Here is a 25,824-nt window from a genome sequence, read left to right on the forward strand (position 1 = left end):
CGAACAATCCTTTATTACAAAAAAACCCCACAAACATATACCCTGGTTCACCACTTTAATAAGCCCGAAAAAGCCCTCCATGTCCGGCGTACTCCAGGATGGTCCAGCGTCGCTTCCAGCTGTGCTGCATGAAGGTGACCGGAGCTGCAGAAGACACAGCCGCTCCTGTCACCTCCAAGCAGCTAATGAAGGGAATAGCGCGATCAGCTGTATTCAGCGTTGGCCGTGAGTAACCTCAGTGGCAGCTCAGCTGATCGCGCTATTCCCTTCATTAGCTGCGTGGAGGTGACAGGAGCGGCTGTGTCTTCTGCAGCTCCGGTCACCTTCATGCAGCACAGCTGGAAGCGACGCTGGACCATCCTGGAGTACGCCGGACATGGAGGGCTTTTTCGGGCTTATTAAAGTGGTGAACCAGGGTATATGTTTGTTTTTTTTTTTCTAATAAAGGATTGTTCGGGTGTGTGTGTTTATTTACTGTAATTTACAGATTAATCATGGAAGGTATCTCAGGGAGATGCCTGACATGATTAATCTAGGACTTATTGGCAGCTATGGGCTGCCAAAAACTCCTTATTACCCTGATTTGCCAACGCACCAGGGCAAATCGGGAAGAGCCGGGTACAGTCCCAGAACTGTCGCATATAATGTATGCGGCAATTCTGGGCGGCTGCTGACTGATATTGTTAGGCTGGGGGGCTCCCCATAACGTGGGGCTCCCCATCCTGAGAATACCAGCCTTCAGCCGTATGGCTTTATCTGGCTGGTATTAAAATTGGGGGGGACCGCACGCCGTTTTTTTAAATTATTTATTTTTCTGCACAGTATAGACACGCCCACCGGCTGCTGTGATTGGGTGCAGTGAGACAGCTGTCACTCAGCGTGGGGGGCGTGTCTGACTGCAACCAATCACAGGCGTCTGTGGGTGGGTAAAGCAGGGAATACGAGATTGATTAATGAGCGGCCGGCATATTCAAAGTAATTGTTGCCGCGTATTCTCTGCACAGCTGCTCCTCGCCGCGCTGGTGATCGGGGAGCAGTATGAGCCGGGGGAAGAAAAAAAACGAGCGCCAATGTAAGTATCACTGAGAACAGCAAGAAAAAAGGTAAGTATACTGACTTTAATTTAAAAAAAACAAAAAATAAGATCGCTAGTGTAAAAACGCACACGCACGAAACGTGCTGAACATCGACATACTCCGTGTGCGGTACGTGCAGGCATGGACCCATAGACTAAAGCGGGTCCGTGCCTGCGTGCTGCCAGCCAAAAACGGACATGTCGTCCGTGTAGAAAAGCGCACACACGTACTTACCACACGGTCACACGTTCCGTGTGATTTTACGTGTGTGTGCCATCTACCATTGAATAACATGGGTCTCCGTGTGTACGTGTCTCCGGTACGTGCAAATACGTACCGCACACGTACAAATTAAACGGATGTGTGTTGCGGGTCTAACTTTGTGGGGGCAATTGACCAGTAATAGGAATCACTCATATAAGAAAACTATTTAAAGCAGCCCTCAAGAGCCACCCCAAAGCCAGTCCTCAAGAGCCACCAACAGATCATGTTTTCAGAATTAGTATTGTGATGGAATTATCACCTGGGCAATGCTATGGAAATCCTGAAAACTTGACCTGTTGGTGGCTCTTGAGAACTAGAGTGTAGGATCAGTGATTTACAGGAAAGAAGATGACAAGAGTAAACAACACCCTAATTGTCAAGTGAATAGAGAAATAAAGTGGTCAAAGAGAATAATCATCGATATGTCACAGATAAATTGTAAGCCGTGAACTCTTTAAAAAGATAAAGTGATTATAATTAACACCAACTTTAGAGTGTAAATGGTAGTGTGCCGCCCCTGTGCCAGCAGCCGCCGCTGCTCGCGTCCGGACCCGCTGTGTGTGTCTGTGGCTCGAGGGATCCATTGGACCCGTGAGTCACGCGGACGCGCTGAATAAAAAGGGGGACGTAGATGTACGGGCTAGGCCGTATTAAGTTCGTGACGCCACCCACAGTGTGTGGTGAGGTGGGACACCACCGCTGCTGTTGTGGGGCACCCGGGGGAGATGTAGTGGCAGCTGGATGTTAACCCCTCCGTGGGTAGGGATGGTTGCCCCGGGACTCAGTGTCTTTGTGCAGGGTATAGCGGCGGCAAGGGCCGGCGCGCCCGAGCAAGCAGGGGGATGTTTGGTGACTCACAGTAAATGAATCACATGAGTCTTTTGGTAAACCAAGGTGCTGGTGGCCGGCCGCCGCGGCCGGTTGCATTCAGGTTCCCCACCCGGGCTGGTGGTCTCTGTCCTTTTTCCTCTGCACTTGTTTTGTATATGGTGGACTGCCTGGTCTGGAACTCAGAAGTACGCTCCCGGCTGGCTGTTGCCTAAGGAGCTGTGCCCGCAGTCTCTGGCCTGTGGGATCTATGGGCCCTGGCGGTGGCCTCCTATCCCTATCGGTGGGCTGTTGTCTTCTTTAGGGAATTTGGGTGGGACAGGACCTATAATCCTGCCCTCAATCGGTTAATTAGCTAGGCCGCTGGTTTCGGTCCTGGCTTCAGGGTCCGAGTAACCCCTCTGTGCTACGGTTTCTGGGTCAGTTCTCTGGGTCGGTACCAGCAGGCTTCAACCCTGTCCCGGTTCACCGACGGAGACCACCATCTGTCACCTAGCCAAAGGCACCAGGGCTCCGACCCTGGCACCGTTCAACTTGAACTTCTTCTGCTGGAGCTACACCTAGCTCCATCCTACACTCCTCTCAAATTGAACTACAAAGCTAATCTCCTTGTTTTCCCGCCCCGGGCTGTCTAGACCCCGGGGTGGGCATATACAATTCCCTTGTCCCGCCCACTGGTGTGCCTATCTTTCCCTAAGGGGGGGGGAGGTGACTAGGGTTTCAGGCCGGCTGTGTGTTACCTAGGTGAGAGAAGGTGTTATGCGGGGGCCTATTTGTGACTACCTGGTTTTGCCAGGGCGTCACAGTAGAATGGAGACTGGTTGTATACATAGCACTAGCGGACAGTAAAAAATGGGCCCCTGTGCAAGAACAATAAATGGGCCTTTACAGAGCAATAGCACATCATAATGCACAATGCCACCTGCTTTGGCAGTGGAAATGGGCTTCCTTACTTCTTGAGCCCTTGGAAGGTCTCACAAGTTGCACTAATGATATAGTACATAGGCTTTCTTCAATCAATAGTGGGTGTCACATCTCCACCCTGATCTGCTTCACCTACTTCTTCTTTGATCATCAGCTGCTTTGTTATTCACCCTGTTGTGACCAAAGCAGATATGGTAACCAGTATGGCAGTCGCCGTCCAGCCAGGGATTATGTGGCTGAGATCTGTGGTTCCGCAAAGCCAGGCTAATGGGTGTGTTACTGTACAGCAGCCCAGTAGGTGTAATCATCTTCCTGCCTATGTGGCCTATGGGGTGGTACCACACCCTATGTAAACTCACAGCTTTATGCTTTTGTTTTCTTCGTTTCATGTGGATTCCTTTAATGACTGGGCTTGTATCTTTACCACCACTGATGCTGTTATCCCCTGTCTTGACCTTGGCTTGATGGACTATGCTCTAACTGATCCTGAACCAGGCTATGTGTCTTATTATGGATTTTGATTTCTGTTTCTATCCTTGTCTTGTCACTACTGTTCCTGACTCAGCTAGTAAAGAAGAAACCCAGGACACCTTGATATAGAACCAGACAGATCCCTGTACAGGGATTAAAGAGTGAAGGCCAGGAGTACCACTGGAATCCACCAGATGGAATGTTTAAAGCCAAGTCTATCGGAGGTAGCCTTTTTGAGCCAAGCCTCTAACAAACTAGTCTATCGGAGGTAGCCTTTTGAGCCAAGCCCCTAACAGACTAGTCTATCGGAGGTAGCCTTTTTGAGCCAAGCCCCTAACAGACTAGTCTATTGGAGGTAGCCTTTTTGAGCCAAGCCCCTAACAGACTAGTCTATCGGAGAACCAATTAAATGACCAAAGGGTAAAGATAGCTACACTCATTCAATAATAAAAACCTATAAAACGTGAGTGATCAAGCCAAATAAAAGTATATAATCTTTATTGAAAATCATTAAAACCAACATATAGAACAAACAATGATGAGGACACATTCAATTAACCTCAGGTAAACAGGAATATACAAGCAATAAATAGCAAATATGCATACTGGCCGTGTGTCAGAAAGGCATAAAATAGTGCAAAAAAAAACAAAAAAAAAAAAACTGTCAAGTTTCTTGGGGAACCGAGAGTCTTTGGGTAGATACGAAATGTCCCAAAGAACACCTATGAAATAGGACTACATTGAATACAAGCTGAACAGAGCTTAGTCCTTCACTAAAGACTAGATGTATGAGATCCGCATTCCCATTACCGCAACACGTGGCATATATCAAGGGAAACCGAGAAAGCATATGTCTATGATATTGACAGGATTATAATCCTATAAGATGTAAGCGTGATGGTTATAAAAAAACATAGAAAAAACAAGTGGTATAACCACAAAGTGTTTCCCAAATGCCTACAGTCCCAAGGGGGAGGGGCAGGATCTCAACCACACATATGGAGATGAAGACAGAAACCGACACAAAAGCAAGTGCCAAAATGACACTTTAGCAACAGGGCTAGACTAAGGAAGTACTATTCCCAGTGTTATAATACATAAAGAGGATTATAACAGACAAAGAAGGCGGCATGGCCTGCAATACCAACAGTGTTTGCACCTTACAAAGGCACAAAACCAGCCATAAAGACCCACCTTAACACTGGGTTATCAGCCCACAATGACACACACCAAAAAGGATGTTAACCTGAGGGTAGAATACCCCGACACGTGTTGGAAGAAGCTTTTCTGCGAAACACGTGTCGGGGTATTCTACCCTCAGGTTAACATCCTTTTTGGTGTGTGTCATTGTGGGCTGATAACCCAGTGTTAAGGTGGGTCTTTATGGCTGGTTTTGTGCCTTTGTAAGGTGCAAACACTGTTGGTATTGCAGGCCATGCCGCCTTCTTTGTCTGTTATAATCCTCTTTATGTATTATAACACTGGGAATAGTACTTCCTTAGTCTAGCCCTGTTGCTAAAGTGTCATTTTGGCACTTGCTTTTGTGTCGGTTTCTGTCTTCATCTCCATATGTGTGGTTGAGATCCTGCCCCTCCCCCTTGGGACTGTAGGCATTTGGGAAACACTTTGTGGTTATACCACTTGTTTTTTCTATGTTTTTTTATAACCATCACGCTTACATCTTATAGGATTATAATCCTGTCAATATCATAGACATATGCTTTCTCGGTTTCCCTTGATATATGCCACGTGTTGCGGTAATGGGAATGCGGATCTCATACATCTAGTCTTTAGTGAAGGACTAAGCTCTGTTCAGCTTGTATTCAATGTAGTCCTATTTCATAGGTGTTCTTTGGGACATTTCGTATCTACCCAAAGACTCTCGGTTCCCCAAGAAACTTGACAGTTTTTTTTTTTTTTTTTTTTTGTTTTTTTTTTTTTTTTTGTGCACTATTTTATGCCTTTCTGACACACGGCCAGTATGCATATTTGCTATTTATTGCTTGTATATTCCTGTTTACCTGAGGTTAATTGAATGTGTCCTCATCATTGTTTGTTCTATATGTTGGTTTTAATGATTTTCAATAAAGATTATATACTTTTATTTGGCTTGATCACTCACGTTTTATAGGTTTTTATTAGTCTATCGGAGGTAGCCTTTTGAGCCAAGCCCCTAACAGACTAGTCTATCAGAGGTAGCCTTTTTGAGCCAAGCCCCTAACAGACTTTATACTGTGCATTTCTGTTAGTAAGACTTGTGACTTGTTTTATGTGCATTCATTCATGTGCAGACATCAAGTGCCAGTATAAGACAACCAGGCAGATACAAAATTGTCCCACTAAGGCCTGACTCTGTATAGTGCTTACACGTCAAAAGAGCATAGGAAGCAAAAATAACTTTAAGCTGCATATTACTCTAGGTTTACCACATGTAAGCTTCCTTTCTGTACTTTCCCGGGGAACAGAGGCTATTTTCTTCTCTGTGTCAACAGTGTATTGTTCATATTGAAACCCAGTCTTCCATATATCCAGTGTATCATAGATAGTTAATTCATAGACAGTGAAATTGTTTTAAGGTGATCACTAAGAATTATATTGAAATATTGTTTTCTAGAAGGATGGCCCTTTCAAAGAGGTTAGATTAAAATCTCATCTAGATAACAATGTAGTCTTCTGAAAGAGGTAGTCTTTCGGACAGGTTTTCAGTATAGAAATTACAAAGCGCAGTGATTCCTAACCCTATAATCCTACATCCGTTCCTACCTACAGTACATATAAGAATCTTGTATTGTGTTGTGTATGGAGGGTCTAAACTTCTAGAATTTTTTGCCAAGCACCTCTGAGAAGGAGGAGTATATCCTTACAAGTTTTGCCAATCAGATTGGAAAAAATTGCCAGTGGCCTACATTTTTACATTTAGTTGTAAATAAAAAAAAAGTTCTATTGTGAAAGAACGAATACACTAGAAAAGGTGTTGTAGAAAAATAACAATAAGTGTTGATATTGACGTGTAAACAAATTGAGGTCCGGTGACTCAGACAGGATATGTGCTGTCATGAGCAAGTGCCAGACAATGGACTGGATGGAATTTTGTGTCAGCAAGCTGCAGACAACACTGTCCTCATATCCTCTACTCATAGATTGGTGAACTTGTCATTTTCTGAGCATCCCGTGAGTCAAGGAGAACATATAAGTTTGACTATCACAGCCTGGTTTTCAAGCTTTATTATCTATGCTCATTCCCATCAAGCAGAAGAAGGAAACAGGATCACTTAAGTGCCGTGACTAATGAAAGGGCTATAGTAAATGGTTAGGTTGTCAGTCACTCTAATTAATACTGATGAAGTGTCCGCAAATAAAGATGGTAGGAAAATGACAAGTTGACCACGTTATTAGGCTACATTAGATATATACAATGTGTAATCCTCATAAGAAGTGCTATTAACCACTGTAGACTGTGAGCCCTCGCGGGCAGGGTCCTCTCTCCTCCTATACCAGTCTGTCTTGTACTGTTAATGATTGTTGTACGTATACCCTCTTTCACTTGTAAAGCGCCATGGAATAAATGGCGCTATAATAATAAATAATAATAATAATAATAATGTACTGTTCTGGCTGTTTTCTTAATGTCTTACTCTGAATAGTGTCACAAACCACAAGGGGTTTCCTGTCTTATGGAAACAAGAAATGTCACTTCCTGATGCTGTTAAACCAGTTTGTTGTCAACTGATACACCACTAATGCTGGCACCAGTGGTTGTCTGTTGTCTGGTTAAGAAAATAGTAATGTTAATCATGTAACATATAATGGCAATGTATATGTCAGAAAAAAGATTCTAATGTGGACTTCAAACAGAGGCTGTGATGGATGACTGTCACAGCAGACAACAGCTGAACATTAGGGTTCCTGACAATGGGACCATTTTTAGTTAACGCTTAGTAACAGGACTCACAATGTAAGAAGCAGTTGTCCAATCTGGCTAATCTGTAGTACAAGTTATGGCATCACAAGTAGAGATGAGTGAACCTGAGGTTCGATATTCGGAATTCGGGTTCGGAAACTGACTACCAAAAAAACAAAGTTCAGGTTTGAGGTTCCAGTGAGTTACAAGTGCAAACAACTCTAGCGAGCAGTGCTGTGCTTGGGTATGAGTGATACTTAGCCCTGTGTGTTACGCCCCGGCAGAACCAGGTAGTCACACAGTTTAGCCCCCACACAACACCGCTCTCACACAGGGTTAAACCAGCCGGCCTGAAACCCTAGTCACCCCCTCAGGGAAAGACAGACACACCAGTGGGCGGGACCAGGCGGAAGGAGAACGCCCACCTAGGGGTCTGGAGAACCCGAGGCGGGAAAAGCAGTCAGTTGAGTTGAGTTAAGCTCAGTGAGTGGAAGTGTGAAGTTCAAGTTGACAGGCATCGGGGTTGGAGCCCTGACGTTCTGGCTAGGTGGCAGACAGTGGTCAGTGCCAGCAGGAGACAGGAAGACGGCTGCCGGAGATCCGAGGTGGACCGGGGCAGGGTTGTAGCACGCTGGTACCGGCACCGGAGAACCGACCCGGAAACCGTGCAAAAAGGGGGTACTTGGACCCTGAAGCCAGGACCGGCACCAACGAGCTAGCTAATTAACCAATTGAGGGCAGGATTTTAGGTCCTGTCCCAACCTAAGTCCCGAAAAGTAGACAACCACCTACAGAGAGGGATAGGGCACCAAAGGACCGGGAGCGGACTCCCATGTTACAACCGGGAAGTCCATCACTGAAAACTACAGAAGTGCAGAGGAAAGGGACATTGACCACCAGCCCGGGTGTGGGACCTGATACACCCGTCTGCGGAGGCCGGCCACCATCCCCTTGGTTTACCAAAAGAATGTTGTGCTTATTGACTCCACACATCAGTGCAACCTCATCCAGCGCCACAATAACCAGTGACTCAACACATGAGTGCAACCTCATCCAGCACCAGGACAACCGAACTGTAAGTGTGCTGATGTGCAACCCTGCACAACACTGAGCCCCAGGGCATCCATCCCTACCCACGGAGGGGTTAACAACCAGCTGCCATCACATCTTCCCGGGCACCCCATAACAGCAGCAGTGGTGCTATATCTCAACACACACTGTGGGTGGCGTCATAGACAGTTTCTAACAAATCCCGTACAATTACATCCCCCTTTTTATTCGAAGTGTCCACGCGACCCCCGGGTCCGGAGAGCCCCTCGAGCCATACCGTAGATCCGGATCCGAGCAACACCGGCTGCTGGCACGGGGGTGGCACATGTGCAAGCTGCTTGCAGTGTTTGAATTGCTCACACTGGGGGTAAAATCAGCGTGATCTGATGTAATGTGCACACAGAAAACAACAAAAATAAAATTGAAAAACCCCATCCACCTTCTCCCGGAAGTGTTCTGCTTATGGCTGGCACCATGCGGATTGAGTCACGCACTGCCCAGTTACTGAGTTCCATTGAGGTTCAGATCAAGTTGGGGTCTAAAAACAAACTTTTTTAAGGTTCAAATGTACCTGACGAACTGAACTTCCAAAGGTTTGCTCATCTCTAATCACAAGTGGATTTTAGACAGGTAACTACTGTGACATCACAACTGTTTGGTAATAAAGTGGATAAGTGGCACTCCTAGTAGAAAGTCCAGGTGCACAAGTGTAAAGGCTATCCACAATGAAAGAAAGTGAACAGTTGGCACACAAATTGAAAGAAGAGTTTTTTATTGTTCCCACAAATGACGTTGGCCTTCATGAGATAACTGTGGTATTAGGCAAATAACATTCTATTCAGGGTGCTGCTTGTGCTGGCAACATGTGCTGGAGAAAGGCGAATAAGCGCCCTGAATAGCATGTTATTTGCCTACTATCAGAGTTATCTTCCCTACAAGACAGCCATTTATGCCGAAACGTCATTTGTGGTAGCAATAAAAAACTCTTCTTTCAATTGTTTTCAATTGGTGTGTCAACTGTTCAATTTCTTTCATCACAACTGTTTTGATCAGACAAGTCAAGTAGATTTTAGTTATTATAAGATTTTTTATAATTTTACTTTTGTAAACGTGTAAGGCACGCATGAGCTGTCAGTATTCTCCGGCGCTGACGCTTGGAGCTTTTGGGAGCAATTTGCATACATGCATACCGCCCAACTTTTGAAGAGAGTAAAGAGGGACAAAGTCTACGGTGCGCGTAGCAAATTTTGACCACGTTCCTAGCCACACCCATTTGGCAGTAAGGCTAGGGCCCCACTTTGCGTTTCCACCTGCGTTTTAGGTGCTTTTTAGGTCCGTTTTGAGAAGCACCTTTTTCATGCCAAAAGGCATGCATCTTGATTTACCAGCAAAGTCTATGGAAAAAGTGGATTTCCTGACCCCACTTTGCATTTCTAAACGCTGCATTTAATTTGCATATTTTGTGGCAAAAACCATGTGTTCAAAGAAGCAACATGTCAATTGTTTTTGCCATTTTGGGTGCGTTTTGCTAACATTGAAGTCAATGAGAAAAGGCAAAAAACCAAGATTCCTTCAAATTCCAGTGTTTTACCTGCTTTTTCAGTGCAGAAAACATGTGTTTTGGACTACCAAAACGCATGCTTTTTGGACATCGAAATAATGATTTCATATGTCCCTTTACACACACACACATAGTCCGACAATTAAAAATAAGAAATTTATTAAATTAGTGCTATTTTTCCATTAAATATCATATTACCGCTATAATTTCATTAAAATAATTAATTTCCATTATTTTTCACAAAAATATAGATTTGTTTCTTTTTTCCAATTTTTTCATTGAGTTTGACTATTTAAACTTTATTTATCAGTGTCTAGATGTTCAAAACGCATCTATCAAAACGCAGGTGGAAAAACAGGTAAAAAGCGCTGAAAACGCATCTAAAACGCAGTTAATACGCATGCGTTTTCAGCGCTAAATTTCTGAAAAAGGCAACTTTGGTCAAATCAATTAAGTCCAAAACGTGCGTTCTGAACTGCAAGTAGGAGAACACAAAGTGGGGCACTAGCCTTAGGGTCATTCAGCAGGTGCCCCGGACTGTTCATTCATAGTCATAGCAGTCAGAATTTTCTTATATTTATAACTGTCACTATATGACATGTTGCTTATTTCTGCTTAAAAACCGCAGAGTTCAGCAGCATCTTTTTATGAAATCACATCCACTTTGCTTGGATAATTAAACACAGCAGAATATATATGCAAAAAAACCAGCAGAAAAATGCAGCATTTACACTACATGTGAACACGGACTAATTGTCCAAAGTGAATGTAACGTCTTTTGTGTCTAAAGATGCTGCTGAAAGCTGCTGTTTTGGTGTTTTGGTGTTTTTTTTCTTTATAAGCTTCAGGATTCACATCTACAACAAACGAATCAAATAAGAGGGACAATGCATAAAAAATACCGCAAACATGCAATAATCAGAGACGATTGTCATTGCGCTCGTGGTGCGGACACCTGCAGAAAAACGCAGCATTTACGCTATGTGTGACAATATATTTTTATTACATTTTTTATGGGTTTTAATAAAGAAAAATAATAAATTGCGCCATTTTTTTTACACCATTTACTGATCCCCATAAATAATCTGATCGCTGTTTTGCTCTGGCCGTTACGATTACAGGGACAGCAAATATGTCCATGGTATTTGCTGATTTGTATTATTTTATAAAAAAGTGTGATAAAATTACATTATTCTATTTTTTTTATTATTTTTAGTAATTTTATTAGAAGAAAAAAAAAATCCTCTCCCTCTAGAATACAGGGCATAGAGATGCTGCTCTGTACAATGGTGCTCTATGTCCTATGTAATCTGCTGTGTAATCAGAGGCTGCATTGTAGGTTCATCTATATAAAATCTCCCTTCTGACATCATCAATGCTAGTGGCTCAACAGCTAAGCTGCACTGGAGGTCTGCTGGACACATGTTTGAAAGGTGCTGGTTTAGATACAACGTGGTGAAAATAAGAAAAATATTTTTCTATATATATTTGTATTTTTTTTTTCTCAATTTTTATAGTAGTTTTATGGGAACAAATTAATCTCTTTCATACACCTATAAAGAGATGCAGTATTTATCTATCTGTCTATCTATCATCTATCATCTATATATCCATATATCTATCTATCTATCATGTATCTATCTATCTATCTATCTATCTATCTATCTATCATGTATGTATCTATCTATTTATCATGTATCTATTTATCTATCTATCTATCTATCTATCACTTTATCATGTCTCTATCTATCTATCTATCATCTATCCATCTATCATGTATCCATTTATATATCTATCTATTATATATCTATCCCTCTGTCTACCATCCATCCATCCATCCATCCAACCATCCATCCATCCATCCAACCATCCATCCATCCATCCATCCAACCATCCATCCATCCATCCATCCAACCATCCATCCATCCATCCATCCAACCATCCATCCATCCATCCATCCAACCATCCATCCATCCAACCATCCATCCATCCATCCATCCAACCATCCATCCATCCATCCAACCATCCATCCATCCAACCATCCATCCAACCATCCATCCATCCATCCATCCAACCATCCATCCATCCATCCAACCATCCATCCATCCATCCATCCATCCAACCATCCATCCATCCATCCATCCATCCAACCATCCATCCATCCATCCAACCAGCCATCCATCCATCCATCCAACCATCCATCCATCCAACCATCCATCCATCCAACCATCCATCCATCCATCCATCCATCCATCCATCCATCCATCCATCCATCCATCCATCCATCCATCCATCCATCCATCCATCCCAAATCTTCCTATGTTTTTCAATAGAGCTCAGTGGTAGAGCTGCTGCCTATGGATGATGAGTTAATGAATTCAAGTTCTGGTAAACCAGAGCAGATGAAAATTTTATTTAATTTATTCACTGCACTGAGTTGAGGAGCCGGGACATAAGCCGTGAACTGCGGGACTGTGGGAGGGATCCCTCAAATCGGGACAGTCCCGCAGAAGCCAGGATGGTTGAGAGGTATGTACATGCCAACTAGACATGCGCATAGTTGATCAATATAAGTGAACTGAGTTAGGCTGGACTAGTCTGAATGTGTCCGGAAGTAGAGAATCTGTGCTCCAGGATTCACAAGTAGGTAGTCATGTACAGTGACAGCAGACTTGTAACCAAAGGCCGGACAATGCCTTTAAGTAATACTTTAGGTGGAAGGAGAAAACAAAATACCAGTTAAAGGGAACCTGTCATCAGAAATTTAGCTATCCACCTAAAAGTTTCCCCCTCTGCAGCTCCTGGGCTGCATTCTAGCAAGGTTTCTGTAGTTTTTCTTGCCCCTTTTAGCCCAAAATAAACACTTTATAAAGTAGTACCTGCTCGTATGTAAATTTTCTCATTTTTCCATGTGGGCGGTCTGTCTGGTGTCTGTGCCTGTCCTCCTACCGATTTACGCCCCCCCCAGAACGCAGAATTTCAAACCTCAAGACGCCGCCCCTGGGCGCCTGAGGTCCTGCGCATGCGCTCTGCTACCGTAGCGGGACAGTGCACAGCGTGCACGTGTGACCGCTGGTGACGGTATGCGCAGGCACGATGTTATGGGCGGCGCTGTGAGTGTCCTCAGCAAGTGCCGCCCATAACCTCGTGACCGCACTTTCCTCTCTTCCTCCATCGTTCTGCGCCAGCGCTCGCTGGCGCGGTGACCCGACGTCACCTCCTCCCATCTATTTCCTGCTGCAGGGCAAGATGGGAGGAGGTGACGTCGGGTCACCGCGCCAGCGAGCGCTGGCGCAGAACGATGGAGGAAGAGAGGAAAGTGCGGTCACGAGGTTATGGGCGGCACTTGCTGAGGACACTCACAGCGCCGCCCATAACATCGTGCCTGCGCATACCGTCACCAGCGGTCACACGTGCACGCTGTGCACTGTCCCGCTACGGTAGCAGAGCGCATGCGCAGGACCTCAGGCGCCCAGGGGCGGCGTCTTGAGGTTTGAAATTCTGCGTTCTGGGGGGGGCGTAAATCGGTAGGAGGACAGGCACAGACACCAGACAGACCGTCCACATGGAAAAATGAGAAAATTTACATACGAGCAGGTACTACTTTATAAAGTGTTTATTTTGGGCTAAAAGGGGCAAGAAAAACTACAGGAACCTTGCTAGAATGCAGCCCAGGAGCTGCAGAGGGGGAAACTTTTAGGTGGATAGCTAAATTTCTGATGACAGGTTCCCTTTAAGCTATTGTGAATTTAAAGGTGAATTTCATTTAGCACAGCTGCTATGATGTCACATGTTTGTTGAGATCATAGTTAAGTGATTAATCATAACTTCCCATGAACAGGTGGCTGCAATTGGGGCCCTGTTCTTCTCTGCCCTTATTCACATTGACGTCTCAAACCCAAGATAACGTTTTTAATACTAGAGTAGGACCGCCTTGACTGGGTGCACCTTGTCGCATTGGGATGGCGTTTACACTTTTTGATCAGTGTTAACTAAGTACCTTATGTTATTTACATGTGCTACTACTATTTACTTATGTATTTATTATAGGGTATATGCTCATTTTGTTTTTTCTCTTGGGTTTTGTCTATGAGTGGAGTGTGAATGTGGTCTTACTGTTGCACATATACCAACTTGTGCTCCATCTCATTTCTTTTGTTTTTTTCGGAATTTTTGTACTTTCTACTAATAGAGGTGTGGCCCCCCTGAGGCCTCAGTCGCCACAGGGTACTGTATCTCTTTAAGGTGCAGTATTCAACTCGGGTGAGGAGGAGGTTAATCACTGGTGTTTCCACATTTCACCTTACATACAGCTTAGGTGCCTTCTAAGGGGGACTGGACTAGGGTAGGCTGGGGGTGGCCATCACCAGGCACGGGACCTTTCCGGTCACTAGGACAACCACCTAGGGGGCGGGTACCACTTGGGATAGAAGTAGGAGCAACCTTGACACAATCTTCAGTCAAGTCGGGACTACAGTTCTGGCAACACGACACCACTTTCTTCAACTTCTTCTTCTCAGAGCCTGAGGCTTGGAGCAGGAAGCTCAGTGTAACGCCTGCCTGGATCCACAGACTCAGATGGGCTGTAATGAACAGGCTAGAGGGAAGCCACTCACCCAGCAGGATCCCTAGAACACTGAAACCCTTTAACCCCTATACAGGGATTTGGAATTACATAGGGCCTTGGAGATCACTACCTGTGGAGGGCTGCAGTTCGGAGAGTAGTCGTCAGACAGGGTCAAACCAGGAATTGCAGAACAGGGACAGAATCGGCAGGCAAGGACGTAATCAGCAAACAAAGCAGAGGTCAAATCCGGATCGGGCAACAAGGTACATAAACGACAGGCATGAGGGTAGTTAGAGCACAAGCAAGGTCAGCGCACAGGAATCAAAATACAAACAGCACAGGAACCAGGAATACAAACTATCTCTGGCAGTGGTCACATGACAGGAGGGGGAATAAGAAGGATGTGGTGTCTTCCCATTGGCTGCAGGTGAATGATGGCAACTTCACCTGGAGGACACACGCCCCCTACAGTCAGCCAGTGGTACTGCAGGTTCAAGGGAAACCCAGGATAGTGGATGAGTGGAGCCTGTGCTCAGCAGAGTCATGGACACCGACTCCTCTCCCATAACCAGCACTATCCATGGCGGGAACACGGCGTCGCCTGGCGATCGGAGCAGAAGTCGCAGGAGCGGACTCCGGTGGGGACATGACACTCAGCCCGGTTCTTCACTTCATTGAGGGGCAACCCTTGAGGAAAGGACTCACTCTGACACTGACCTCAGACTTACCCAGTATCGGCTGGGGCCCATCACAGCAGAAACCAGCACTCTGTGGGTGGCTATCAGAAAGTGAGTAAAGACCTTGAACTGCAACCACTGCGTCAGCCCGTCCTTGCCGGCGCCATTGCCCCACTTTTTGGCACCAACGGCCACTACCCACACCATCATCTTCCCTGGGGCCCGGCCCTACCTGTGGGGAGCCGAACAAGCCAAGCTTCAACACCATACCGCCCCAGAGGACAGCACCCTCAGTGGCGGCTAATCCCTGACCGCACACCACTGGTGGCATCACAAGACAACTACTACCAACATCCTCAACCCCTTACTCATCATCATCCTCATCCATCCAACCCTTTTTTTGACACCCGTGACATCCAACTGGGCTAGACATTTCATCTACATAGCCTTCCATGGAAAGGTGGTCGCAGTTGGGCTCTGGTCTTCTCTGCCCTTATTTTAACACTAGAGTAGGACCATCCCAACAGGCCACACCTTCTCCTGGTGGAATGGCTTTTATTCTTTTTGATCAAACAGTGTTTACTATGTACATGATTTTATTTACATGTACTATTGCTATTTACTTATTTACATACTATAGGGTATATGGTTTTTTGTGTTTTTCTCTTGGTTTTTTCAGATTTCAATCAGGGTAGATACTATGAAATCAAAATTAGTTGGACATATATATACACACTATCAAATTATTTAGAAATCAAAGAATAGATATATAGTTTTATTTTCTATCATGCCACTTTGCATTAATTCCTGAAAAGTAGCTGAAGAGTTAATAAACTACCTGACATCAGTTTTGAGTATGTTAAGGGGGCACTGTTTTTAAAATGGTTTCACTTTTGTTTTTTTTTCTAATACATAGGTTCCCCAAAGTCAATTAAAAACTGAATGGGTCCATAAAAAAATAAGTTTTATAAATTTTCTTGAAAAAATGATTAATTATGGCTACAATTGTAAACATCCTAAAAAAATGAAAGATCAATTTACAGATGGTGCGGCCCATCTTTTGGTCTATAGCCATTTCTCCCAACTCTTCCATACACAAGAATTGCTCCTGTGTTACCTTCGAGAGAGCTTCTGCCAGACTCTTCTGGGGATAGTTTATCTCACTAAGGGTACTTTCACACTTGCGTTTATTTCCTTCCGTTACAATCTGCCCTTTTGGAAAACAGCGGAATCCGTTAACGGATTCCGCTGTTTCCCATAGACTTGTATGGGTGACGGATTGTACCAAAAGGACCTGCGTTGCTTCCGCTGGGCGACGCTCCGTTGCTTCCGCCCAGCGGGAGGAACGCAGCATGTATCGTTATTTTGAGCAGCGGAATCCTCTGGATTTCACTGCGCATGCTCTTTTTTTTTTTAAATCAAACTTTATTTTGGCTTGCGCTGGCCGAACGCTCAGCTGATCACCCGGCGGCCGGCTACTGGGAGCGATCAGCTGATCACCCGGCGGCCGGCTGCAGGGAGCGATCAGCTGATCACCCGGCGGCCGGCTGTAGGGAGCGATCAGCTGATCACCCGGCGGCTGGCTACTGGGAGCGATCAGCTGATCACCCGGCGGCCGGCTACTGGGAGTGATCAGCTGATCACCCGGCGGCCGGCTACTGGGAGCGATCAGCTGATCACCCGGCGGCCGGCTACTGGGAGCGATCAGCTGATCACCCGGCGGCCGGCTACTGGGAGCGATCAGCTGATCACCCGGCGGCCGGCTACTGGGAGCGATCAGCTGATCACCCGGCGGCCGGCTACTGGGAGCGATCAGCTGATCACCCGGCGGCCGGCTACTGGGAGCGATCAGCTGATCACCCGGCGGCCGGCTACTGGGAGCGATCAGCTGATCGTTCACAATAGTCTGCCGCTGGTAAAACTGTAAAAAAAAAACCAAAAAAAAAACCAAAACGAATTGCGTTGTTTTGCAGCATCCGTTGCATCCGTTGTGCCACTATATGCAACACATCCGTTGCATCCGTTACACAACGCAATGCAACGGATACCGTTCAACGCAGGTGTGAAACTAGCCTAAGAATAAAAGGATCATCAGTTCAGAATTGGACTTCTCAGTTCCTTCTCTCCACCAACATCATCTGTCGGGGGAAAGTCAGGACACTCCCATACACATTAGACTGTTGGCCAAACCTGCCAATATCGGTGAGTTCAGCCAACATTAATCTAGTGTGTATGGGACTTTGACCCTTAGAAAAGGTTCTGAAAGTGGACCTTCTGAAAGCTGACCAGTCTTGCTATCATTAAGTGGTATGCCCCGAAACCCATGTATAACTATGTGACTCTGACGCAGCTGTACATGACAGCAAGTTGACTTATAGTCTACTTCTCATATTGTGGCAGTGATGAGTATATGATTTAGAATGTTTCATTGCCTTATATAGTTTGAGCTGGCATTTTGTCTATATACAGTAGCTTCCCATTGGCATATGTTTGAACAGTCGGGCTGGAGTCCTGCCCTGCCCTCAGCTATATTGAGGTCTGTTGAGACATAGAGGAGTTTAATATTAGAAATAGTACCATCCCCATTGGGTACACCTTATAGCGATGGGATGACTTTTACCATTTTTTTTAATTTTAATTTTATTTTAATCAAAATAGTGTTAACTGAGTACCCTGTGTTATTTATATGTACTATTACTACTTATTTTCGGTCACAGTGTGAATGTGCACCTACATTTTGCACTTATTCCAACACATGGTCCAGCTCATTTCTTTGGTTTCACATTGTTTTATATGTCACAATATTTTACAGGTTAGGTGGTTTTCTCTTTCATCTCTTTGCATTTCTATGTCTTAAGGCCCTGTCACACACAGAGATAAATCTGCGGCAGATCTGTGGTTGCAGTGAAATTGTGGACAATCAGTGCCAGGTTTGTGGCTGTGTACAAATGGAACAATATGTCCATGATTTCACTGCAACCACAGATCTGCCAAAGATTTATCTCTGTGTGTGACGGGGCCTTTAGCCTTCCTTACGCATTGTGTAATGTCTAAGGAGGGGTGGGGAAGCTCCGGCCCGCGGGCCACATGGGGCCTGTGACGACCTTTTATGCGGCCCCCAGGCAGATTCCCGGGGGCTGCAGTGCTGGGGTTACCGCTACAGTCTTGTAGGCTGCCAGCCCTTTAAATCACCACATGCGCTGCTTGGGAAAACCAATGGGCTCTCCCGCTGTCCAGTGCTAGCGGACTCAGTAGTGTGTGCCTACCCCTCTGCCCTCCGGAGCGGTGTGCCCGCCCCTCTGCCCTCCAGAGCGGTGTGCTCGCCCCTCTGCTTTCCGGTGCTGTGTGTCTGGCGCCTGACCTCTGTGCACTCTTTGCCCCGTCCAGTGGTTTGTGGTCTTCCAGTTCTATGTACCATCCCCCCAGAGTTGTGTGCAACGTTCAGTGCTGTGTCCTCCCCTCCCATGCTGTGTATCACTCCAGGTTTGTGTCCCCCCAGTGATGTCAGGGCTCTGCAAGTGCTATGTGCAGCCCCCTGAGTGCTGTGCAGTCCCCCGTACCATGTGCCCTACCAATGCTGCGTATCACCCCCAGTGTTGTGTTCCCTCAGTGACGTCCGTGTCCCCAGTGATGTCTGTGCTCTGAAAGTGCTGTCCATTCCCCCAGTGATTTCTGTGCCCCCTAGTGATGTATATGCTTCCCCCAGTGATGTCTGTGCTCCCCCTGTGATGTCTGTGCTCCCCCAGTGATGTCTGTGCTCCCCCAGTGATGTCTGTGCCCCAGCCCCTCTTGTGATGTCTGTGCACCAGCCCCTCTTGTGATGTGTGTGCCCAAGCCCCTCTTGTGTTGTGTGTGGCCCCAGCCCCTCTTGTGTTGTGTGTGCCCCCAGCCCCTCTTGTGATGTATGTGCCCCAGTGATGTCTGTGCCCCAGCCCCTCTTGTGATGTCTGTATCCTAGCCCCTCACATTGTGTATGCCCACCCAGCCCCTCTTGCATTATGTATGCCCCCCAGCCCGTCTTGTGATGTCTGTGTCCCCAGTGATCTCTGTGCCCCAAGCCCCTCTTGTGATGTCTGTGCCCCAGCCCCTCTTGTGATCTCTGTGCCCCAGCCCCTCTTGTATTGTGTATGCCTCCCCAGCCTCTATTGCGTTGTGTATGCCCACACAGCCCCTCTTGCATTGTGTATGCACCCCAGCCCCTCTTTCGGTGTGTATGCCCCCCAAGCCCCTCATGTGATGTCTGTGCCCCCAGTGATGTCTGTGCCCCAAGCCCCTCTTGTGATGTCTGTGCCCCAAGACGCTCTTGTGATGTATGTGTCCCCAGCTCCTCTTGTGATGTCTGTGCCAACAGCCCCTCTTACGTTGTGTATGCCCCCAGCCCTTCTTGCGTTGTGTATTCCCCCCAACCCCGCTTGCGTTGTGTATGCCCCCCAGACCCTTTTGCGTTGTGTATGCCCCCTCAGCCCCTCTTGTATTGTGTATGCCACCCCCAGCCCCTCTTGTGTTGTGTTTGCCTCCAGCATCTCCTGGACTTATACATTACATTGGAGATGCTGGGGGTATATACATCACAGGAAGTGCTGGGAGCATATACAACACAGGAGGGGCTATATATATGTCCCCAGCCCCTCATGTGATATATGTGACCCCAGTGTCTCCTGTGATGTATATACAGCAGTCCTAGTGTCTCCTATGTGATGTATATGCCACCAGCCCATCCAGTGATGTATGTGCCTTCAGCGTCTCTTGTGATGTATATACAGCAGTCCCAGTGTTTCCTATGTGATGTGTGTGCCTCCAGCGTCTCCTGTGATGTATATACAGCGCCTCCTATTTGATGTATATGATTTACTAATCTTATTATCACAAAGAGTTGACTGCTCTCTAGACCAAGATAAACCTGGAAAAGCAGTTGTGAGAAGAAACATGATTAGTATCACCAAACATCACAGCCGCACCACAGAGAAGCAGCTCCGGCCATCATATTAGGGGTGAGTTAATTAATTGTTTAACCAAATATAGCAGGGTCATTTTCACATTGATAATTTTGTGCCCCTGAAGGTTGGTAGAAATTTCCATATGGCCCTCGGCAGAAAAACGGTTCCCCACCCCTGGTCTAAGGGATCATTATCCAACCATTTTTTCCATTACTGTAAAAATGGAATAGTACATATTGTGTAAATTACATTAATCACTCCGCTATGTGATTTTGAGAAGACGAAGGACTGTCATGCATTTGGCAGGTGTTTAAATGAACAAAACAGATAAACTTGCTGATGTTTCGATAACAAGAGAGTGTGAGATGATGTGAGCGCGTTATTCTGAGCATGACATATCGCCAACAAGTGCCCAAAGTGATAGATGTTCATGCTGGAAGACTATGGTATCCAGTATTCAGTATGTGACGACTACATGCTGCCAGAGATCATCAGCCCCTTGCTAAGAAGCACTTGTCCCTATGTACTTAAGGTTGTTAGGTGGCTTATTCCTATTGCATCATGCTAATATGAATGTTACAGTGATGTAATTATGAGAATTAGGATTTCAGCACTTACTAAATACATAATGAGCCAGGATATGATCAATACAAAATGATTCTTACTGCATCTGTTTGTGTTGAGGGAGGTTGGGTTGACACCTTCACCATTGCCTCTGTCTAGGGAGAACAAACAATCTGTCACCTTCTCTCACTGCTGCATTAAGGTACACTTAAGGGGCACTCCCCTAATGCTCTTCAGTTGCGCAATAAAATTCTATAGCTCCCCTCTATTATACAGTGTTTTGCTGTGTTAGTTTTCTAGGTTCTGACCTGGCAAGTACGCTGACCTTGATTCTTGCCTGCCACCTGCCCTGAACTTCCGCTTCAACACCATATTAATAGAACCTTGCTGCCCTAACCTCGGTTGACTAGTCTGCCCAGGCTTCTCAGATCACGTCTTGGCCTCACCACTTAGATTTCATTGTCAGTCAGCTGTTGCTAACTTTGACTATGTTCTAGGGAAACTCAACAAGAAGGTTCAAATGTCTGTATAAAGGATATAAAATGAAATTCAGAGTTTACCAGAAGTTCTCACTACTCAGTTTAGCTCAAGATAAGTCCATTGGAGCCTGGGAAGTTACCTACTTCAAGTTAGGCCTTGTATAATGACTTAAAGGGAATCTGTAACAAGCTTTTTGCCACCTAATCTGAGAGCCGCAATATGTAGAGACCAAGACCCTGATTCTAGGGATGTGTCACTTAAGCCCGCTACACACGCTTCAATATATCTCACAATCCGTCGTTGGGGTCAAGTTGTAAGTGACGCACATCCGGCATCGTTTGTGAGGTATCTGCGTGTGACATCTACGTGCGATCAGGATTGAACGCAAAACCGTTGATCGCAAACACATCGTATCATTCTCTAGAATTGAGTGTTTTGTTGCACGAACCTAGTCAATTGTAACGTGTGACATCCCTCATACGATTTTGGTGTCTGATGCTATGTGCGCAGGTGTGAGCTCTGCACCACAGCTTAAAAAAGGTCCGCTTCAGAGCACAGCTGAAAAGCTGCATTCTGAAGCGCCTCACAATGTCTGTCATTCACTAATCTCTGTCAGTCGGTCACTATCTCTGTCCCTCACTCTCTGTCCATGTCAGTCTATCCCCCTCTCTCATACTCACCGATCCCCGGCGCGGCGCTGCACGGCGTTCACACTGCTCCGGCGGCTTTTACTGTTTTGAAAAAGCCGGCCGCCCATTAAACAATCTCGTATTCCCTGCTTTCCCCGCCCACCGGCGCCTATGATTGGTTACAGTGAGACACGCCCCCACGCTGAGTGACAGGTGTCACACTGCACCCAATCACAGCAGCCGGTGGGCGTGTCTATACTGTGTAGTGAAATAAATAATTAAATAATTTAAAAAAACGGCGTGCGGTCCCCCCAATTTTAAAACCAGCCAGATAAAGCCATACGGCTGAAGGCTGGTATTCTCAGGATGGGGAGCTCCACGTTATGGGGAGCCCCCCAGCCTAACAATATCAGTCAGCAGCCGCCCAGAATTGCCGCATACATTATATGCGACAGTTCTGGGACTGTACCCGGCTCTTCCCGATTTGCCCTGGTGCGTTGGCAAATCGGGGTAATAAGGAGTTAATGGCAGCCCGTAGCTGCCAATAAGTCCTAGATTAATCATGTCAGGCGTCTATGAGACACCCTCCATGATTAATCTGTAAATTACAGTAAATAAACACACACACCCGAAAAAATCCTTTATTAGAAATAAAAAACACAAACATATACCCTGGTTCACCACTTTAATCAGCCCCAAAAAGCCCTCCATGTCCGGCGTAATCCAGGATGCTCCAGCGTCGCTTCCAGCACTGCTGCATGGAGGTGACCGGAGCTGCAGAAGACACCGCCGCTCCGGTCACCTCCACGCAGGTAATGAAGACAGCCGCGCGATCAGCTGCTGTCACTGAGGTTACCCGCTGTCACTGGATCCAGCGGTGGCCGCGGGTAACCTCAGTGACAGCTCAGCTGATCGCGCTACTCACCGCCTCTCCTATCACCTCCACGCAGCAACTGAGGTGAGTAGCGCGATCAGCTGAGCTGTCACTGAGGTTACCCGCGGCCACCGCTGCATCCACCGCTGGATCCAGTGACAGCGGGTAACCTCAGTGACAGCTCAGCTGATTGCACGGCTGTCTTCATTAGCTGTGTGGAGGTGACCGGAGCGGCTGTGTATTCTGCTGCTCCGGTCACCTCCATGCAGCAGCGCTGGAAGCGACGCTGGAGCATCCTGGATTACGCCGGACATGGAGGGCTTTTTGGGGCTGATTAAAGTGGTGAACCAGGGTATATGTTTGTGTTTTTTATTTCTAATAAAGGATTTTTTCGGGTGTGTGTGTTTATTTACTGTAATTTACAGATTAATCATGGAGGGTGTCTCATAGACGCCTGACATGATTAATCTAGGACTTATTGGCAGCTATGGGCTGCCAATAACTCCTTATTACCCCGATTTGCCAACGCACCAGGGCAAATCGGGAAGAGCCGGGTACAGTCCCAGAACTGTCGCATATAATGTATGCGGCAATTCTGGGCGGCTGTTGGCTGATATTGTTAGGCTGGGGGGCTCCCCATAACGTGGAGCTCCCCATCCTGAGAATACCAGCCTTCAGCCGTATGGCTTTATCTGGCTGGTTTTAAAATTGGGGGGAACCGCACGCCGTTTTTTTAAATTATTTAATTATTTATTTCACTACACAGTATAGACACGCCCACCGGCTGCTGTGATTGGGTGCAGTGTGACACATGTCACTCAGAGTGGGGGCGTGTCTCACTGTAACCAATCATAGGCGCCGGTGGGCAGGGAAAGCAGGGAATACGAAATTGTTTAATGGGCGGCCGGCTTTTTCAAAACAGTAAAAGCCGCCGGAGTAGTGTGAACGCCGTGCAGAGCCGGAGATCGGGGATTGGTGAGTATGAGAGAGGGCTGCTAACTTCAGTAACTTAGGAGATTAGCGGTCACCGGTGAGTCCTTCACTGGTGACCGCTAATCAGGGCGCGACACAGACAGAGCCGCAGCATGACAATGAAGTCGGGTGAAGTTCACCCGAGTTCATTCTGACAGTGCGGCTCTGTCTGTGTCTGCTGTCATCTGCCATTCAGCTCTGCTACATGGCTGTCTGTGTCTGCTGTCAGCGGCCATGTAGCAGAGCTGAACGGCAGATGACATAGTAAAAACGCATCCCTACACATTACACACGCTTGGCAAGTCAATAAATAAAAAAAAAAAAAAGGTGCCCAATGCATACGTCACAGAACACATGATCTAAAGGATCGCACACAAAATTGACCAATTTAACATAGACTACTAACGCACGTGTGACAGCAAATGAACGACCTACGTGCAATCTCATAAGATCCCGCATGCAACCTGGGCGTGTCACATCGCAAATGCGATTGTACAACTAATTGCAACGTGTAAAGTGGGCTTTATACTGGGCTGCTGGCTGTAGATTTTGTAAACGGCTCACACTGGGCTGAGCACTAAGTATACCCGAGCACAATGACCCTCACGTGAGTGGTTTGCATACGGAAGCACCCGAACTCCGAACCCAATTTTTTGTTTGGTAGGAACACTGAATCTCCGGTTCGCTCATCTCTATTCATGAGCTCTCTATTACCCTGCACTTACCACTGATTGACATCTTTCTGCCTATGTATTGTGTACACAGAAATCTGTCAATCATTGATGTGGGCTGGATTAAACAGAACTCAGAGATCTTAAGCAGAAAAAACAGTGATTTTATCAAAATTACAGCACACAGCCCAGTAAATGACACAACATTGAAATCAGGGTCTCTGCCCCCTACAGCATGCTGCTCTCAGAAGGAGTATCAAAATCTTGTAATAGATTTTCCTTCGTTTAATAAATCTTTTTACCCAGACTGCCGACAACAACTGATGTGGCGCTCCTGGGGCTTCAGTCGCCACGGGGTACTGCATCATCCCTTAAGATGTAGTACTCATCCTGGGTAGGGAGAGGTTGGTCCCTGGTGATTCTTACATTCAGAAACCACACACAGTCAGGTGCCTTCCCACTGGGGGATGGCCTGGGGTAGATAGGGGGGTGGCCATCACGAAGCATGGGACTTTCCTGGTCACTGAGCCAGCCACCTAGGGGGCAGGCACCACTTGGGCACAAGGGAGGGAGCATCTTCACACATAGCCGGTTAGCCCCGGGCACAGCTCGGGGTGAGACACACACTTGGGACCTCGGTTCAATCTTCTTTTACCTCACACTTCTGGGAGCGCCATAGGGCCCGTGGCTTGTAGCATACAGCTCAGCCTGGGTTCTCTACAGCTACATGGGATTCCAGGGTCTGCGGTGACTGCAGGAAACACCGGCAACCCGTTCCATATTCCACATACACTGGGATTGGAGGAAAGGACCAGAAAGGACTCACAGTGGGAACACCGGCGGTGACCTCGAAGGGCTGGAGCCCATCACGGTGGTTACTGGCATCTTCCAGGTAAAACCAGGACTGTGCGTAAGTGAAGAGAACCTTGAACCCTCAGAAACTGTGTCCACCTGTCCTTGCCGGCGCCGCCGCCCCGCGCTTTTGCACCTGCCATTACTACTCCCCTCATCATCCTCCCTGGGGCCCGCTCCATCTGTGGGGAGCAAAAACATCTTAGCTGCTACTACCATCAGCCTCGGAGGTCAGCAACAGCAGCGGCGGCTATTCCCTGGCAGCGTACCGCAGGTGGCGTCACAAAATCAATCTCTACCATCATCCATTTCCACCCTCCTTTAATGTACACCTCGGGGCCACGAAACTGGGCAAAAGGGCCACCCCGTGACATCTCCCGACCCGACATCACCAGGCTCGGCAATGAGAAATTTAACACCTGCCTCGTGGGTTCTACACTGACAAAGCTTTAGGACTGTTTAAATTTGGCCAAATTTGGCGTGTATCACATTTGTGAGTGACAACTGTATGGTCTTGGAGTTATGG

The sequence above is a fragment of the Anomaloglossus baeobatrachus genome, chromosome 4, assembly GCF_048569485.1.
Source record: "Anomaloglossus baeobatrachus isolate aAnoBae1 chromosome 4, aAnoBae1.hap1, whole genome shotgun sequence".
Lineage (NCBI taxonomy): Eukaryota > Metazoa > Chordata > Amphibia > Anura > Aromobatidae > Anomaloglossus > Anomaloglossus baeobatrachus.